The sequence below is a fragment of the Oncorhynchus kisutch genome, linkage group LG14 (genome assembly GCF_002021735.2).
Source record: "Oncorhynchus kisutch isolate 150728-3 linkage group LG14, Okis_V2, whole genome shotgun sequence".
NCBI lineage: Eukaryota > Metazoa > Chordata > Actinopteri > Salmoniformes > Salmonidae > Oncorhynchus > Oncorhynchus kisutch.
In genome coordinates this window covers 50749352-50770429 of record NC_034187.2, presented here as the reverse complement: position 1 = coordinate 50770429, position 21078 = coordinate 50749352, and the positions used below count along the sequence as shown (strand labels likewise).

At 41.2% G+C, this 21078-nt stretch overlaps 1 pseudogene; it reads right to left on the bottom strand.

The window, feature by feature from the left end:
* Window positions 1-9797: 9797 nt before the first annotated feature.
* LOC109903748 (homocysteine-responsive endoplasmic reticulum-resident ubiquitin-like domain member 2 protein) lies at window positions 9798-17886 on the bottom strand (annotated as a pseudogene).
* Window positions 17887-21078: the final 3192 nt, after the last annotated feature.

Here is a 21078-nt window from a genome sequence, read left to right as displayed (position 1 = left end):
AAGTGCTGTTATTGTGAAGTGGAAACGTCTAGGAGCAACAATGGTTCAGCCAGGAAGTGGTAGACCATACACACTCACAGAATGGGACAGATGAGTGCTGACGTGCATTGCGCGTAAAAATCTGTCCTCAGATGCAACACTCACTACCAAGTTCCAAACTGCCTCTGGAAGCAACATCAGCACAAGAACTGTTCGTTGGGAGCTTCATGAAATGGGTTTCCATGGCTGAGCAGCCACACACAAGCCTAAGATCACGATGCACAATGCCAAGCATTGGCTGGAGTGGTGTAAAGCTTGCCACCATTGGACTGGAGCAATCGAAACACGTCCTCACGCCAGGAGAACGTTAACTGCCCCAATGCATAGTGCCAATTGTAAGGTTTGGTGGAGGAGGAATAATGGTCTGGGGCTGTTTTTCATGGTTTGGGCTAGGCCCCTTAGTTCCAGTGAAGGGAAATCTTAACGCTACAGCATACAATGCCATTCTAGACCAGTGGTTCCCAAACTTTTTATAGTCCCAAACATTCAACCTCCAGCTGCGTACCCCCTCTAGCACCTGGGTCAGCGTACTCTCAAATGTTGTTTTTTGCCATCATTGTAAGCCTGCAACACATACACTATCCGATACATTTATTAAACATAAGAATGAGTGTGAGTTTTTGTCACAATGCGGCTCGTGGGAAGAGACAAAGAGCTCTTTTAAGACCAGGGCACAAATAATAATAATCAATCATTTTGCTCTTTATTTAGCCATCTTACCTATAAAATCTTATTTGTTCATCAAACATTGTGAATAACTCACCACAGGTTAATGAGAAGGTAGTGATTGAAAGGATGCACAATGTTGGGTTGTATTGGAGAGTCTGTCTTAAATCATTTCCCACACAGTCTGTGCCTGTATTTGGTTTTCATGCTAGTGAGGGCCTGAGAATCCACTCTCACATAGGTACGTGGTTGCAAAGGGCAGTGTCTTAACAGCGAGATTTGCCAAGGCAGGATATTCTGAGTCGCAGCCCAATCCAGAAATCTGGCAGTGGCTTCTGATTAAATTACATTTTCACAGAACCGCTTGTTGCAATTTCGATGAGGCTCTCTTGTTCAGATATCGGTAAGTGGACTGGAGGTAGGGCATGAAAGGGATAACGAATCCAGTTGTTTGTGTTGTCCGCTTCGAGAAAGTACCTGCGTAATTGCGCATCCAACTCACTCAGGTACTTCGCTATATCACAATTGATATTGTCCGTAAGCTTGAGTTCATTTGCACACAAAATATTATACAATGATGGAAAGACCTGTGTGTTGTCCTTGTTAATGCAGAAAGAAAAGAGCTCTAACTTCTTAATCATAGCCTCAATTCTGTCCCACACATTGAATATAGTTGCGGAGTCCCTATAATCCTAGATTCAGATCATTCAGACGAGAAAAAACATCACCCAGATAGGCCAGTCGTGTGGGAAACTCGTCATCATGCAAGCGGTCAGATAAGTGAACATTATGGTCAGTAAAGAAAACTTTAAGCTCGTCTCTCTATTCCCCAAAAATGTGTCAATACTTTGGCCCTTGATAACCAGCGCACTTCTGTATGTTGTAAAAGCGTTACATGGTTGCTGCCCATATCATTGCATAATGCAGAAAATACACCAGGGTTCAGGGGCCTTGCTTTAACAAAGTTAACCATTTTCACTGTAGTGTCCAAAACGTCTTTCAAGATGTCAGGCTTGAAAGGCCTTGGCAGCAAGAGCCTCTCGGTGGATGCTGCAGTGTACCCAAGTGGCGTTGGGAGCAACTGCTTACATGCGCGTTACCACTCCACCATGTCTCCCTCAAATCAAATCAAAGTTGGCCCAGTCTCCCAGTCCCTGCCGCTGAAAAATATCCCCAGAGCATGATGCTGCCATCACCATGCTTCATCATGGCGATGGAGCCAGGTTTCATCCAAACGTGACACTTGGTATTCAGGCCAAAGAGTTCAATCTTGGTTTCATCAGACCAGAAAATCTTGTTTCTCGTGGTCTGAGAGTCCTTTGGATGCCTTTTTGAAAACTCCAAGCGGTCTGTGATGTGCCTTTTACTGAGGAGTGGCTTCCGTCTGGCCACTACCATAAAGGCCTGATTGGTGGAGTGCTGCAGAGATGGTTGTCCTTCTGGAAGGCTCTCCCATCTCCACAGAGGAACTCTGGAGGTCTGTCAGAGTGACCATCAGGGCTTTCTCCCCAAATTGCTGTTTGGCCAGCTGGCCAGCTCTAGGAAGAGTCTTGGTGGCTCCAAACTTCTTCAATTTAAGAATGATGGAGGCCATTGTGTTCTTGGGGACCTTCAATGCTGCAGACATTTTTTGGTACCCATCTCCAGATCTGTGCCTCGACACAATCCTGTCTCGGAGCTCTACGGACAATTCCTTCAACCTCATGGCTTGGTTTTTGCTCTGACATGTGTGTTGTTATGTGTTAATAACATTTGGACTACGTTACCCAGCGGGCTATGCGGATGGTTAAGGAATTCCTTGCATGGCTAAACATGGAGTTGTCTAGCTGAAGTATATGTTCATTAAAAGTAGTTAAACCTACGCCCCGGTTTGTCATTATATAAGGAACAAACATAACTACATGCACTGTCAACTGTGGGACCTTATATAGGTGTGTGCCTTTCCAAATCATGTCCAATCAATTGAATTTACCACAGGTGGACCACAATCAAGTTGTAGAAACATCTCAAGAATGATCAATGGAAACAGGATGCACCTGAGCTAAATTTCTAGTCTCATAGCAAAGGGTCTGAATACTTATGTAAATAAGGTATTTCAGATTTTTTTTATTTTTTATAAATTTGCTAAACTTTCTAAGAACCTGTTTTCACTTTGTCATTATGGGGTATTGTGTGTAGATTGATGAGAAAAAAAATCAAATTTCATAAACTTTAAAATAAGGCTGTAATGTAACTAAATTTGGAAAAAGAGAAAGGGTCTGAATACTTTCACAATACTCTGTATGTAATTGCATCTTACCAGGTGTTACATTGGGGGTATAGAGTTGAGACACTTGTGATGCTATCATACCATTGGAATTCAATGATCTCTCTTGAAAAAGGTCACAGAAAAATGTCAAATTCTGAGGAATGTAATTTCACCAATTTACCCCAGCATACAATTGTGACGATTCCAGGTTTGAAGACTCGTGCGACATCGTCTCTCAGTGCGATGATGGCCTACAAAACACCACAGGAATGAGTGTGACAAAATGACACTTGTGTATTCAGGCATTTCAGTCTATTTCCTAGTCTTCCCACCCAACCAGCAACCAGGGAAGAAGTGTAAAAGGATGTCAAAGTGCCAAATTCCCAAACAACATAATAAAGCAGATGGCAAGTGAAGCCTAAAGAGAGAAATAAATAACATTTGAGCAAATCAAAATACATGGATCCATCATTAAACCATAATTTATGAAAAATATACTATACTATGATAATTGTGTATGTTTCTTAATCCTGTGACAAATATCAATTCAGTAGTAATACCAGGTGCACAACAAGTAGTGACGTCATCTTGGCAGTGGAGATAGCCCGTCAAATAACAAGCAAACAGACATCTTCAGTACATAAACAGGATCTTCAGTACATAAACAGAATCTTGAAAAATGACTGGTACATCCCAGGTATGCGTTTTGACCTCAGTGTGTGGATTTATTTACCCGAGTTAGCAAAACAAACTGGGCAAATGGCCAAGGAAGAAGGAACAACACATTGCAAAGCACCAAGAATTACTAGGGATCTTCCTCCAGGGTTGGAATGCCTAATAAATGGTGCAAAGACTACAGTATTATTTGCATTAATCATCAGTGACATGTATTAATTTATCTAAGTGAACATATATCTAACTGAATATTTATTTATACAAAATCAATAGGGTTTTGAAAAGAGTGGTGAAGCCCAACATGGTTATAAATAGTTAAGATCAATGGCATGTGAACTGAAAATACCTGAGAATGCGTGTTCACAGCAGCATCTGCAGGACAAAGAAGGGATTAGGAGAAGCTCTCCCTCAGCGGTGGAGTCCACATGACCTGAGTGCTCTGGAATACATAGCATGAGTTGAGATTATGCACTGATATGATATTTTTGGCCGATACCGATATCCAATATTTTCCTTGACAAAAAAAATGATACCGATAACCGATATTTAACATTTTTGTGGGATTTTAAGGATTACAGTTGAATAGTTAACACACACACGGACGCAGCGGTCTAAGGCACTGCATCTCAGTGCAAGAGGTGTAACTACAGTCCTTGGTTCGAATCCAGGCTGTATCACATCCGGCCGTGATTGGGAGTCCCATAGGGCGGCGCACAATTGGCCCAGCATTGTCCGGGCCGTCATTGTAAATAAGAATTTGTTCTTAACGGACTTGCCTAGTTAAATAAAGGTTACACACACACACCACACTGACCAAAAAGTTATTTGTTGGCATTTATGTACAGTATGTCCCCATTACCAGTAAAACATAATCAAAACCTATTTCTTTCACTTACTTTGCTGTTCAGTTGTTTCATTCTTACCAGGATCTTTATGGAACGTTTGCAACTTTGTGCGTCAAAAAAGATACAAGTAAAATAACACTATTTGAGTGTCAAATAAGCTTGTTGACCAATCAGGACCTGGAAATGACTGCACGTCACATAAAATGTTTTTGTACGTAGTTATTACACATTGATTACACACATTGATTACACTATCACTCGTATTTCATATGTCACAACGATTCATTGATATGTATGCTATGATGCTGGTAAAGTTGTCTTGCGCACCTATAGTACTGGTCATTTTTAAAAAAGCTAGCTAGCTCATGGATGCAAACAATGTTCTTCCCCAAAAACATAGTAAATAGACATCTGTTTCAGTAGCTATAGTTAGTTAGCTGACTATATAGCCAAGTGTCATCATCTAAAATAATCCTAATTTATAAAACAGTTATTATTTGATTAATGGTGGTCGGACCCAACCCATCTATGTGAAGATAGCCACAAACAACAAGTAGCAACCTAGCTAATACTTTCTCACAAGGATTCCTAAATCATTGCTAAGAATAATGAAAATGACTGCAGGTTCTACTGGTCATTGTTTTCAGGCTGGTTGTATAGGTGCTAGCTAGGTACCAAGCTAAAGCTAGCTACCCCAGAAGTTGTGGTCGAACAAATTTATTACCAACGCGGTATTGTAAACACATCGTTCGTGGCAGGTGTTTGCAGACTTTTTTGTACAGCTTTGACAGTGCTACTGTATCTTTTGACACTCAAAGACCCAATCGACGTTCCATAGTATGTATGTCGTGAAGCTAATAGCAGTGACGCTATTACTGTGTAACTCTGTTAGGGCAACATCTGAAAAATAGCGCACTTGGTAGTGTGCACCAGTGCTCGACCAGTCTGCAAAAATCAACATCATCTACGACAGAGAACGGTTGATTGTCAAGGTCAATGAATTCCATTATCTTGGCTTTAATGGATTTCGCCTTAATTGTCTCACTGAAATGTTCTTAATCTTTCAAATGACTGCTCAACTCATTAAGTTATGTACCTACGTTATACAGGCATGCACGGTAGCTTTGACATCAAGTTTTTAACATCGCATTAAACCAGACATCGGGCTGATACCGATGTTGGCATTTTTAGCTAATATCGTCTGATTCCGATATGTTTACCGATATATCGTGCATCCCTAGTTGAGATAGCATTCACCACCAGCCAACCCCCATGAGGGTCTAAGATAGTTTCCATACACTGTAAACAACAATCAATTTACATGAATCTCAACAAAACATGCATTTTTATTTTTTATTTTACCTTTATTTAACTAGGCAAGTGAGTTAAGAACAAATTCTTATTTACATTGACGGCCTACCCCGGCCAAACCCGAACGATGCTGGGTCAATTTTGAGCCGCCCTATGGGACTCCCAATCATGGCCAGTTGTGATACAGCCTAGAATCGAGCCAGGGTCTGTTGTGATGGATCTAGCACTGCGATGCAGTGCCTTAGACCCCTCCGTCACTCGGGAGTACACAGCTCCAAAGTGCTAAACTCTCTCTTACCTCTCCATGGTTGAAGAAGAGACACAGGACGGTGATGAGACCTTCAAGACAACTGCCACTGGAAAGAACCCCCCCCCCCCCCCCAAAAAAAAAAAACAGCCCATCAGATTCTCTCCTAGAGTGGCTAGGGGCACCAAAACAGCATGGATACCAAAGACCATGGTTTTATTGAGTACCATAGGGGTAAACTAGCCTGGGTACCAGTATGTTTGTGCCATCATGCCACTGCTTGTCATGGCTTACAACAAACCAGTGGTCATTGACTGGTCGATCTTTAAGGCATTCATAGTTGATCATCAAACATATATATTTTTTGCGCTGTTGACGGTAGGTGCACTTGATTCAGAAGCCCTGCGCACCGGGTAAGCAAAGTGTTTCCCTTTTGGACCATTTCATTTGTCTGAAAAGACAAACTCTTTCGAGCGTGCCTACTGCGCTGGCCAATCAGATAGCTCAAATCAACATGCCTGCAGCTTCCACGACCCCAGTCAAAGCAAAGTTTGATACTAGACTTGAGATTTAATAAGCTTTAAACCCATGACCAGAGAGAAACTGTCAAAGCATATAGCAAAGAGCTGCACTTTTTATGAGTGAGTTCATGTTTAAGTTTTTATTCAGCACAGTTAACACTGTTTTACATCAACAACTATTGCAAAACATAAAACGTGCTTCTCCCTACTTCCAATTGCGCTGCCGCTGCAATGAATAAGTAGCCAAGTGTATTGATAGCCCTGCGATTTCATTATTATTTGCAGCTCGTCGTGTCTATTTTAATATAGAGGAATATTTCACTTTCTCTGGTCATAGGGAGAAAAAAATATTTGTGAATGAGGCAGATGCAAATGTAGGTGCAGATGCTGTGCGACTTGAGTTTCGCCATCAGGTGCAAGACTGGTCAATCTCACCACAGGAAAGGAAGGAGAGAGCAGGGACCATGAGAGGCGGACCCTCTGCTGCTCTCTCCTTCCCTACACTGAGATTAAGACAACTGGGAACTCTGAAAAAACGAGACCCGAAGGGAAAAATAATCCAAATTAAATTATAGCCATTGCTTCTCTTTAGTCTTTGTTTGGTGAAATAAATAAATATCTGCACTTGCATATTTACAAAATGATAAATTCTTGCAAAATAATACCATAGTTCCAACTCCTACAGTGCCTCTGGGAAGAGATTGAACCTCTTCAGAGCATTGATCACAAGAGGGTACTCCATACACATAGCATGGTGCTTTGATGAACAACTTGAAGTAGGAATAATACAGATCCTGACAAATAAAACCAACAAAATGTTTACAGCAATACCTATGGGCTAAAAATACGTTAGCTGACTTGGGCTAGTTGATCTGGACATTTCTATAAATAGCTCTCTAAGGTATGACTAACATTACAAGATTAACTGATGATGCACTACCCAATTTTGAAATTGCACCTTGTGCATTCTACTATTACAACTTTCAAGAGTAAGTTTAACGCTGGACCGAGTTTCTTTTGGGGGAGCGGGGGAATCACTGCAATAGACTAATTACCTTCACATTTCTGCATCTGGCCATTGACTGCTGAGGCACAATAGCTAGGTTATAGCCTACATACAGTACCTGCATAGTGAACTTACCAATGTAGAAGTCAAGCCAAGACAGCTGTCAAAAAGGGGCACACAGGTTTATCATCAAATTAATGAATGCTCACTGACAGTCATTGGCTACTAATAACTATAAACTGGGTAGTTCGAGCCCTGAATGCTGATTGGCTGACAGACGTGGTATTTCAGACCGTATACCAGACCGTATGACAAAACATTTATTTTTACTGCTCTAATTACGTTGGTGAACAGTTTATAATAGCAATAAGGCACCTCGAGTGTGTGTGGTATATGGTATATCAGACCGTATACCACGGGTATGACAAAACATTTATTTGTACTGCTCTAATTACGTTGGTAACTAGGGGTTTGTGGTATATGGATAATATACCACGGTTAAGGGCCGTGTTCAGGCACTCCGTGTTGCGTCTTGCGGAGAACAGCCCTTAGCAGTGGTATATTGGCTAGTTACCACACCTCCCCGTGCAATATTTCTTTATTAGCTAATAGGTTCGTTAATTAATATTTGAGGTGAATATTGACACTTACCAAGAATGACTGATTCCAATGTTTATAAAATCTCGCAGTTTATCTGATGAAAACAGACACGTCAACTCCCATCTTCTTTGGTTTGCAAAACTAATTTGAGAGAAACACATTTCCGTGCCTGTCGTTTGTTGACATGACTGCCAAATGCAATGCCTTACCCTTTCCAACATTCCGGATGACTTCGGTTGATTGTAACAATTACTCATCGTCCCTTTCAGAACTAAATTGGGCCTGATCGACTGAACTGAGTCATCAGGTTCAGACTTCGAGTCCGATAATACATAAAATGATTACACAATTGCCACAGATACCAGCTAGGCAACTCGTTTCAGTATTTTCAACCGGTTATTTTCTTTGTCAAACTTCCTTGTCAAACTTAATGCGCTAACGTTAGTTTGCTAACTGGCAAGCATTTTTTGTGCCACTCAACCTCAGAGGACGCGCCGCAATTTATTTAGTAACCATGTAAACCCAGTATCAGGACGGTTTTACTGCACCATCGTTATATTGATTCATATAAAAAAATATATATATATATTCATGTTTTTTTATACTGAATAAAATATTTTCTTAAAAAAAAAAAGAGTTGTCTGTTCTATCTGTTCTGATGCTGTGGGATTCTGTGTTTTACATTATAGCCATTACCATATATATATGATTAAAAATTATCTGATGTTGGCTGTGTGAAGTATCTGCATTTGTGCACTTGAGCATCATCATGAGATTAAACAACTGCTTGCTACATCTACTTGCCTGTTTGTGTGTGTGTGTGTTTGATAAGAACTGAATAACATGGTGTGACCTGTATATTGCAAAACTGTAGATAACAGCCCAGCAAATGCTTTGTCCTTGTGTTTGTATGTAACAATATTGAGCACCTGGTGTGACTTGCTGTATCTTACAAAGTTATGGTTAAGCAGGCATAGGGAGGGGTGGTCATCACGAGGTTTAACTGAGATGGAAAAATACTGAACCACACAATAGCAGGAACTGAGCAACTGTTATAACTAGGCTGTGATACCAGAACGGAACGGAGGGAGGACTCCAAGAAGCGCCAAGAGGCGGGGACCCGCCTGAGCGCCTGCGATAGGCTGAGCAAGTCTAAACCACGCTCAGCCTCTACTGTGATAGACATTGTTCCAACCCGTCTGTTGACCTATGTCGTGGAATTTACCAAATCATGAGAGCAAACCATACACAAGTCAGAGTTAGTTATCACAAAGTCCATCTTTAATTATATGAGCTCCATCACAACCCTGTGACTCTCAGATCAATTCAGTGTCTATAAATGAATTCTCTGAGAGTCCCTTACACATTGCAACTGAGATCCTTTATAGCAAAGACACACATAGCCAGACAGCCTTGGCCATAATTTATCGTTCAGCTTTGTCTCCGAAACTATGTTCTCTTCTCAAACTCAGAACCATAAACAAATCCTCCATATCAACAGGCATATATCAAATCCATCCTATCTTGACAAGATCACAGAGACACATTGACTGGCACACAGACATTGTGGAGCCAAGAGATACACGCTTGACCTCTCCCCTCTCTCCGGCCCAAATAACTTAGTCTTGACAGAGACCAGATACTGCAACCCCGCCACAGTATTATACAAACACATTCTGATGAGAAGTAACATACAAACATATGATGAATATAAAACATCTTACCTATGTTACCAACTGATTCAGATTATTCCCCAACACCTATCACAGTATAAGAACAACTGTTTACGTACATCCTGTCAGTTCCCTGTTCTGCCCTGTGTGGTATTATAGTGAGCCCGTATATACGAAAGTTGCATTTGTCATTTATTGCTTAGCTAATAAAAAATAAATAGTATACAATCGGTGACTCATTGTTATATTTATCCTGATACCAGATTCGAATTTACGCAACTCTAACAATGCTCACGACCGTTACCAACAAACGAACGCCAAGGTTCCATTTTAACAGATTACGCGCCAAACACATCACAACAAATATGATTTAGGGTACTTCCCAACGAATTGCTTGAAGTTTATATTAAAATAATACACTTATTATACAATTTAACAATTATTGCAACTATACAGACAGTACATACTTGATCATTCTTTCACACAGAAATAGGGCTCATTATCATTGTAATAAACAGACAATATTACAAAGGGATCAATGTTCTCTGTCTTCTTACAAGTCATAGTTTCCTATACTACAACGACTGAGAAGATCATACTGACGAATATTTAGATCTCGTGACATTGAACGTTTCAAATGATGTCCTTTTCCCCCAAAAGTGTCATTGTGTTGTTCACTTCAACACCTTTTTGTCTGTGACCGTTCAGTTCTTCGGTAGTGCCCTGTGATCCGGTAGATGTACAATGATTGTGTAGACCTAGGGGTGAACTCGCTGGGCATACTAAAGATAGTGTATTCAGTCCAGTCACTAGTGCCATTGTGACTTCCATGGCTCATTGGCTCAGTTGGCAGCATTGGGGGGCCCCTCAGGTATAAGAGACATGAAGAACGTGACAATAAATGACCAAGTTGTAGAGAGGAAGCCAACATGGGTAATACCATTGGGATCCTCTGGTCCTTCCTCTCCACTGTCCGCATCGTCATCCCCTAATCCGTCATCCATCACCCGCTCCTGTGTAGGTCAAACAACACAAACTGTAAAAATGGATAGATTTTTTTCCACCTCTTACAATTGTAATCATTCACCATAGCAATACCATATTACGTTACTAGACAAGCATTACATAAATCATGCATCACTGCTATTGCAAATTATATTACTGTATCATTCCAGGGGTTCTGTCCTGACATTCAAAAGCACTTAAACTAGAGTTAAAAGGTCAGAGGTCACAGATGACCTACCGTCTCTTGGAGGTCATGATGAAGGTCAGCCTCCATCTCGTCCTGGTGGGGCCCGTCCCCAGGGTTCCGAAGTTCGTTCTCCGGGTTAAAGGGGGAACCACGCTGCTTGGTGCCTAATGAAAACACAGAGAAACAGCCAATAACAAACCCTGTGATACATAATGAGTGACCATTTCATAACACATTTGTTGGGTCAAAGAGCCAAGAAGACCCGGATAGAAAGGTATAGGGTTAAAATAAAGTATTCAGAACAATCTCACTTTCCATTTACACAATTCGTACAAATACACGGAGTATACCAAACATTAGGAACACCTTCGCTAATATTGAGTTGCACCCCTTTTTGCCCCCAGAACAGCCTCAATTCATTGGGGAATGGACTCTACAAGATGTTGAAAATTTTCCACAGGGATGCTGGCCCATGTTGACTCCAATGCTTCTCACAGTTGTGTAAAATTGTCTGGATGTTCTTTGGGTGGTGGAACATTCTTGATACACTCTGGAAACTGTTGAGGGTCACCGCTAAGGACACACAGCATTCATTTGAGAGGGTGCAGGGAAATACTCACAGGTATAGCAGCAACATGGCGCCAATCACCATGACGAAGCGGCTAAAGGATGAGTAAAAGTAGACTATGCTGAGCAAGATGGCGGTGCATGACACAGTGTACACCCAGTCCAGCCAATCACAGTTCTGATCCTCGTCGTTCAGCAACGCCTTCCGCTCCCTGGGCGTTCAACTGGATGTTGGGGTCGCCATGGCGCTCCTCCAGGGGAGGCAGGTTCAGAGGATCTGATTGGCCAGGCTGGGCCGAGAGCAGGTCAGGCCTGAGATAGTGAGACGAGGCAGCCAACATCTGACTGAAGGGTGAGGGAGAAAGACAGAGAGAGAGAGGGAGAGAGACAGAGAGAAAGGAGAGAGAAATTCATGTAAAGAGAAACTGGATTAGTAGCTAGGTTTCCATCTAATTGTTCACAGATTTCATGCGAATATTATAAAATCCACATGAAAAACAATATTTCCACCGCCATTTATCGCACTATTCATTTTCACGACACAAAAAGATCCCATGTCGAACAAACATTTTCTGTCGACAATTATGAAATTGTACCGACACTTCCTCGTTCCATCAGCATGGTCGTGACTTTTTTTCCCATGAGTCAGATAATTCGTCCACCTGAGAACCTGGTTCGTTTTATATAGAGAAGATCTGAAAGTGAGAACATTGTGATTGAATCTCAGTGATTCCATGACACAGCATGGGTAATTGAGCATATTGTCACACAGTTATTGGGAGACAGACTTAATAGTGCATGTAGTATTGCCGGGCGTTTACCTGCTGCCACCACAGCAGCGTCATGGGATTGTACTGTATGCCAGGGTAGGCTGGCATGTTGGTGGGAGGGCCTTGCTGTGGCTGGAACTGGTTCCACATGTAGCTGCAAGATAAGTACACAGCTGCGGGGTAAGGGGTTTGGGTATTGTCAGTAGACAACAAGCACATTAACACATAAAAACACACACAAGTCTATTGTGAAGTGAGAGCTCTCAACAGTAGTTCATCTCTTGGCCAATCATAACGTGTCCAGAACTAACCGTGTTGGTGTATAAGGACTTACCCTTGCATAAAGGCAGGGTGTGGTGCATGGTTAGGGGCGGGGCCTGTCCGATGTCTCAGCCCGTCAAATCTCTCTTCAGAGGAGGTTGATTGACTCTGGGAGGGGACACTGGGGCTCTGACCCATCTGAGAAAACAGACAAATACGTTTGGATTATTTTACTTCTCTAACTCTACTTTTTTATTTCACCTTTATTTAACCAGGTAGGCCAGTTGAGAACAAGTTCTCATTTACAACTGCGACCTGGCCAAGATAAAGCAAAGCAGTGCGACAAAAACAACACAGAGTTACACATGGGATAAACAAACATACAGTCAATAACACAATAGAAAAATCTGTATACAGTGTGTGCAAAATGAAGTAAGGAGGTAAGGCAATAAATAGGCCAATAGTGATTACAATTACAATTTAGCTATTTACACTGGAGTGATATGTGAAGATGAGGATGTGCAAGTAGAAAATACTGGTGTGCAAAAGAGCAGAAAAACTAAAACAAATATGGGGATGAGGTAGGTAGTTGGTTGGATGGACTATTTACAGATGGGTTGTGTACAGCTGAAGCGATCGGTAAGCTGCTCTGACAGCTGACTCTTAAAGTTAGCGAGGGAGATATAAGTCTCCAGCTTCAGTAATTTTTGCAATTCGTTCCAGTCATTGGCAGCAGAGAACTGGAAGGAAAGACGGCCAATGTAGGAGGAGGCTTTGTTGCGAAATAGGAAGCTGATTCTAGATTTAATTTTGGATTGGAAATGCTTAATGTGAATCTGGAAGGAGAGTTTACAGTCTAACCAGACACCTAGGTATTTGCAGTTGTCCACATATTCTAAGTCAGAACCATCCAGAGTAGTGATGCTATCGGGCGGGTGGGTGCGGGCAACAATCCGTTGCAGAGCATACATTTTGTTTTACTAGCATTTAAGAGCATTTGGAGGCCACGGAAGGAGTGTTGTATGGCATTGAAGCTCGTTTGGAGGTTTGTTAACACAGTGTCCAGAGAAGGGCCAGATGTATACAGAATGGTGTCGTCTGCGTAGAGGTGGATCAAAGAATCACCCGCAGCAAGAGCAACATCATTGATTTATACAGAGAAAAGAGTCAGCCCGAGAATTGAACCCTGTGGCACCCCTATAGAGACTGCCAGAGTTCCAGACAACAGGCCCTCCGATTTGACACACTGAACTCTATCTGAGAAGTAGTTGGTGAACAAGGCGAGGCAGTCATTAGAGAAGCCAAGGTTGTTGAGTCTGCCGTAAGAAGCATCTCAAGGTCCTGGAGTGGCCTAGCCAGTCTCCAGACCTGAACCCAATAGAAAATCTTTGGAGGGAGCTGAAAGTCCGTATTGCAGTCCGACAGCCCCAAAACCCGATGGATCTGGAAAAGGTCTGTATGGAGGAGTGGACCAAAATCCCTGCTGCAGTGTGTGCAAACCTGGTCAGGAAACGTATGATCTCTGTAATTGCAAACAAAGGTTTCTGTACCAAATATTAAGTTCTCCTTTTCTGATGTATCAAATGCTTATGTCATGCAATAAAATGCAAATGAATTACTTAAAAATCATACAATGTGATTTTCTGGATTTTTAGATTCCGTCTCTCACAGTTGAAGTGTACCTATGATAAAAATTACAGACCTCTACATGCTTTGTAAGTAGGAAAACCTGCAAAATCGGCAGTGTATCAAATACTTGTTCTCCCCACTGTATGTATGTATGTATGTATGTATGTATAATCATCTCAGAAGCAGTGTGGATTACAATAGAAAGTAGGCCTAGATAAGCCAGGTCTGTTTGTGCTCTTCCATCCCCACAGATCATTGTCAAGCCATTTTTGGCATGACAATGAGTTGGCATGATAGCACAAACAGACTGGCACTCAGGCTAGCCCAAGGTGTGCTGGGATGTTGAAATGTGTTGCAATCAATGGATGTTGCATGCATACCGGTAACTCACCATGGAGCTCGTAGAGGGGATTCCAGGGGCATTGTTACTGTGGCTCCTGAGGACCTTGGGGGACCCAGGAGGGGTGGTACTCATCCTGCTGTCAGAGTCATCCGTTGCCATTAGCAAGGACAGCTACACTATTCCATTAAAATACAATTGTCAAAGTAATCAGCTTGACTTTAAGAATGTAAATCTAAGATGAATGCATACACTGCCGTAATCTCTGGACAGAATATCAGGTGAAGATGAAATATAAGAAAATGAATGCAGCAGACAGACCTTTCTTAGCACATATTTCAGGGTTAAGTGATCCAAGAGCAGCTTCCCAGAATACACCAGCCTCTGGTCTTTGGAGCTCTACAATGAAAATCGGACAGTTCAGAGCATAGAACAGCTTATTTATTACCTGACCCTGCTGGTCATCTATGAACGTTATGAAAAAACGATTTGGCCACATGTACTCTCAGTTTAGTTCATCAGTTAGACACAGGTATTTTCTGGATCAAAAGGGGGCTTAGGTAGCCCGAAAAAAAAACATAGGCCGTACGCCCAGGGATTACAATGGCAGAAAAATCCCTGCGACAGGTGTTAGGAAACCAAGGATTAAGTTAGTAGGGTAGGGTAATGACAACGCCGGGAAGCAAAGAAATAGCATACATAGAACAGATCAACCGCTTCTTACACTGGCTTTCAATGAGAATGACAGATTTATAACTCACATTTCCATGTGAATTTGGTCAGGTCGCCCAAAAAGTTACACATTGCCGCTTTAACAAAGAAGGCTGTCACCTGGTTAAAACTATTATGGTAAACAGTGATAGATGACACTAACCAGAGAAGTTGGAGAACACACAACAGACTGAGATTACCAGACGAGAGTGATTTTAAGTGCTCAGTGTTTACTGAGCAGGAACCGTGAGGAAATCAGAGAACAAAGGAATCTCACTGCCCTCCTTCCAGCCGGACGTCAAATCTACACCCTTTCAAGGCAAGATTATTTTCAAATACAGGCCCAGCACAACCTTTCATTATTGCTTTATCCTCCTCCCACCTCTCTTTTATCCCCATAGTTAGTTATTCAAGGTTATTCAACTGTGTTTGACATTATTTTGGTCGTGGTGGTGGGTTTTAAAAATGAAGCTCCATTGGTAATAGGTTCACATCACAGACATTAGGCTCTCCATTTTAGTAATATGACATGACATGAATTCAAAAGTGTTGGCCTAGATATAAAACGGATGTTTATCCAGGTTAGGAAATCATCACTGTGTAGCAAAAAGCAATTGCAGGGGTACATAGGATGTTAGTGCAGAAAATGTGATGGTGAATTCAGAAAATACTAAATTAAGCTAGTTAAGACTGTCAGTATTCTGCAGTCCTTTTTTTCCAGACAAATAAATGAGGTAAATAAAACACACGACAGGGTTTATAAACCTATACTACTAATTGGCTCATTCACATCAAAGCAAACCCGAGCTAGATTCTGTTTCTCTCTCCAACTAATAGGATTAAGCACACTCGTTGAAAAATATTCATGTCAACAACGGATTCAATTCAAATTCGTCCTGGACTACTTGGCTATGTATCCTACTTATGGCCAACTCCTGCATCAGATCACAACACATCCAGTCACTTACACCTTTGTACTACAGCTAATCCTCACTGATGGCTGCTGTAACTGTGCATACAAATGCAGCCCTGGAAATTTGAGGAAGGAGTAGGCCTAATCCACTGGGCACAGATGTCAGTTCAACATCTAGTTTTGATTTACATTTGGTTGAGTTATCAACTAAAGTGAATTCAATGTGAAATCAACAAAACATTTCACCATGTCATTGGATTCAGGTTCAAACTTGGGTGGGGAAAAGAGAAGAAAAAAAAAAGACTATGTTGATGATTTTTTTGCAAATCCAAATCATTTTCCACGTTAATTCAAAGTCATCACAGATTCTTTTTTTTTGGGGGGGGGGGTGAAATTACATGGAAACAATGTTGATTCAACCAGTTTTTGCCCAATGGGAAGTCATTAGTAGTTTGACATTTGTGCTACTGATAGTCTGCCTATATAATGTTTCAGGGAGAGTGACAAATTGTCCCAGGTAGCTGTAACCTCCATGAATTAAAAAGTTAAATAAACAGGGAAGTGATTTTCAGAATCAAGACATCCCACGTCAGAGTGGACATGGCTCTATTGTTCTATTTTATTTCATCTACCATGCAATATATTTCTAACTGAATGTTCAAACCCCATCTGAACCAATTTTTTTTTAATATACATTACTGATCTGAACAGACCTCAAGGGAAATGAAAACTGAGACCAATCTCACTGTATGTAAGCCATAACCTACTCACCGGTTTACTGGGATATACATGTGAGATATGGGTTTTTAGTTTATCCACTGTCCAGTTCAGGAAGGGTGCCTTAATGACAAGGATAACAGGACTGTCGGCAAACACCCTGGTCCATGTTTTACACCATATGTTAGTGTCCTCCTGGAGTCTTATGGTGCCTTGCATATAGACCAGAGATGTTGGGCTGGAACAACAGAATGGTCTCTTCCAATGCGGACGACGACTAAATGCTATCCAAGATATAACAAGATATAACATTAGCTGATACTTGGCCACCGCATTGAAACCTGAAAAAAAAGATTAAAGACACATTGTTATGGGAAATTAACACTGTGTTATGCAAGTAGATTTGAGTTGCACAGACTACATACCTAGCTACGGTTTGTCAGAAAATAAAGAGTCAGGCAGAATGAGGATCACATCTCTGATAGTTCTTTCTTAGTTAACTAACGTTAGCTGGCTACAGCTAATAATAATCTACCATATGCAACTTTTTTTAATTTATAAAAAGCGATCCTTCTGAGTTATGACATTGAGAGGAAGGGAAAGGGGGACACCTAGTCGGTTGTACAACTGAATGCCTTTAACTGAAATGTGTCTTCCGCATATAACCCAACCAACCCCTCTGAATCAGAGAGGTGCGGGGGGCTGCCTTAATCGACAAGCCTAGATAGTACTTATTAAACAATCAAGCTAATTTACGTTTGCTTGCCATTTCATTTAGCACGGATATTTGATGTTTGTTCGCTATCTCGGTACCAGCCTATACTACCAGCAGAAGTATGCTATCATAGTTAACGTTTGTTAGCTCGCTAACAACAGTTATCTTTGGTTATTCTCAACTCAACGTTCTGGCAATGAGGATGGCAAGTCTTTCGCAATGTCAGGCCGATAAAATGTCTGTAACCACCTTAGCTTCCAGCGGCTGTACTTAGCCTTGATCACCGGTAAAGCTCAATTACTGTACTTTGCCTTGATCACCTGTAAAATTAAATGAGAAGTCCTTCAATATAATCTGAATATCCGAACAGTTGTTGTTGTTAGACTGCTAGCCAGCCGATAGCTAAAAGAAAGCGGACATACGTCATCGTGTCCGAAACAGCTGTTCCTCCTACATCCGGAACTCTAATAATCGAATGGTCCGTGCTAACAGGGATCCTTGGGACTTCCATACCCTATAAAAGTTTACATTTACAATGAGTTATTAAGGTTAGGGGCTACGTGTTAAGAACTCTTGCAGGGTGTTGGTTGGGAGATAATGGCTGGCTACTTTGAAGAATTTCAAATATAAAATATATTTAGATTTTTGGTTACTACACGATTCCTTAAGTGTCTTTTCATAGTTGATATCTTCACTATTATTCTACAATGTAGAAAATAGTCAAAATAAAGAGAACCCCTGAAATTAGTAGGTGTGTCCAAACTTCTGTCTGGTACTGTATGTGGAGATGTTGAAGTGAGTCAGAGGGGCAAGAGGCAGCCATGTTGAAAATTTGGTGGTGGATGCATAACCAGTTGCTAGTGTTTTAAGTCAATTGAGTTATCTGGGTACACTCATTGTGAAGAAAGTGGATTTTGTGTAATTTATAGCCACAATTGTAAAGCACAAGTGCCTAAGAAGTCCAAGAAGTTAGACATCAGATCTGCAACTGAGAAGTTTTTGGGGCTCTAAGACTTTACGGCAGAAGCACTGCAAGGACTATTGTCGCTATGAAATGTCCGTGAATTTTCCAAACAATTCAAACTGATGTGTGGTGTAGCCTTACTTTGGCCTGAATGTTTTGATAACTGTAATTCTCTTTCGGACAAGGTGGTCAATTTGCTCTCAAAAATGTGAAATGCTAATAAGCAACAGAGAGGACCTCAGCAAGACTACACATTCCTGCAGGAAGTTCCTGCAGGTCATCTCTGCGCAATCAGAGACCTGTGGATTATGTGCTGTATTGAAATTAATTGAATAAAGGGTTGAACTTCTTCAGTCCCCTTTCTCTGTCTTTGCTAGTCATTGCCTACACTTTATCTGGCTACAGTTGATGTCAGAAGTTTACATACACTTATGTAAACTTCATTAAAATGTATTTTTCAATCACTCCACAAATTTCTTGTTAACAAACTATAGTTTGATTTTTAAATTAAAATTCTTACCTCTTTTTCTCCCCGATTTCGTGGTATCCAATTGTTAGTAGCTACTATCTTGTCTCATCGCTACAACTCCCGTACGGGCTCAGGAGAGACGAAGGTTGAAAGTCATGCGTCCTCCGATACACAACCCAACCAAGCCGCACTGCTTCTTAACACAGCGCGCATCCAACCCGGAAGCCAGCCGCACCAATGTGTCGGAGGAAACACCGTGCACCTAGCAACCTTGGTTAGCGTGCACTGCGCCTGGCCCGCCACAGGAGTCACTGGTGCGCGATGAGACAAGGATATCCCTTGTTTCACTTCTGTGTTTTGGGTCGTTGTCACCCAACTTCTGTTGAGATTCAATTAACATTCTCCTGCAAATGTCTTGATAAACTTGGAATTAATATTTCCGTCGACGATAGCAAGCTGTCCAAGCTCTGAGGCAGCCCCAAACAATGATGCTCCCTCCACCAAACCTTACAGTTGGGATGAGGGTTTTGATGTTGGTGTGCTGTGTCTTTTTTTTTCAAACAACTCAACTGTAATTTCCTCTGTCCACATAATATTTTGCCAGTAGCACTGTGAAACAGCCAGGTGCACTTTTGCTAACTTTTTTTGGACAGCAGTGGCTTCTTCTGTGGTGTCCTCCCATGAACACCATTCTTGTCTAGTATTTTACGTATCGTAGACTCGCCAACAGAGATGCTAGCATGTTCCAGAGATTTCTGTCTTTAGCTGACACTCAAGGATTCTTCTTAAGTTCATTGAGCATTCTGCGTTGTGCTCTTGCAGTCATCTTTGCTGGATGGCCACTCCTAGGGAGAGTAGCAATGCTGAACTTTCTCCATTTATAGACAATTTGTCTTACCGTGGACTGATGAACATCAAGGCTTTTAGAAATACTTTTGTAACCCTTTCCAGCTTTATGCAAGTCAACACTTCATCTTCTTCTGAGATCTCTTATGTTTGAGGCATGGTTCACATCAGGCTTCTTGTGAATAGCAAACTCAAATTTTGTGAGTGTTTTCTTTATAGGTCAAGGCAGCTCTAACCAACATCTCCAATCTCGTCTCACTGATTGGACTCCAGGTTAGCTGATCCCTGACTCCCACTTGGCTTTTGGAGAAAGCCTATGGGTTCACCTACTTTTTCTAACCTACACTGTGAATGTTTAAATTATGTATTCAATATAGACAAGAAAAATACAAAAATGTGTGTGTTATTAGTTTTAAGCACACTATATATGTCTATTGTTGTGACTTAGATGAAGATCAAATAAGATTTAATGACCAATTTATGTAGAAATTGAATTTGAAAGTTCTATTACCCAAACCACCTGTGTATCCCAAGTTCTTTGTCCCATCTTGAGACCGGGTCCTCGTTTGAACAATTTATTTGACTGTGGTGACCGAATAATCTTCAGAGCTTTGGAGAGGGAACAGTTGAAATAGGTTTGAAAACCTTCAGTGACAGTGGTACACTACAGCAGTGCAATTTGACTTGACACCACTAGATGACAGAGAAGATCTAGAAGAGATAATAGTCAATTGAACTCTTGAATAGTTGATTGGTAGCTAATAGTAAGACTAGTTCAATTAGGTGGTTGAGTGCAATGGGTTCATTATGTGGCAAAACTATATATTCAGATAAAGATGGGAAGTAAGTGGCTGCATTCCAAATGGCATCTAATTCCCTACTTTTGACCATGACCAATATTATTTTTTAAAGTAGGGTGCTATGTAAGAAATAGGGTGCCATTTGGGACACAGGCACCCCCTTTTCTATTTCTTTATAATATATTTGACTTGTTTTATATTCAGTGGTTCAGACCTGGAACCAACTTATTACTACTGAGCACTATGACTGTGGGATTGAAAATAACCAATTTGGAGAGTTTTGTTGGCTTTTACCTACAAAGTACTTACAGTGAGAGTTTTTTTCCGTTTGGGAAAAAATACTTTAAAATTCT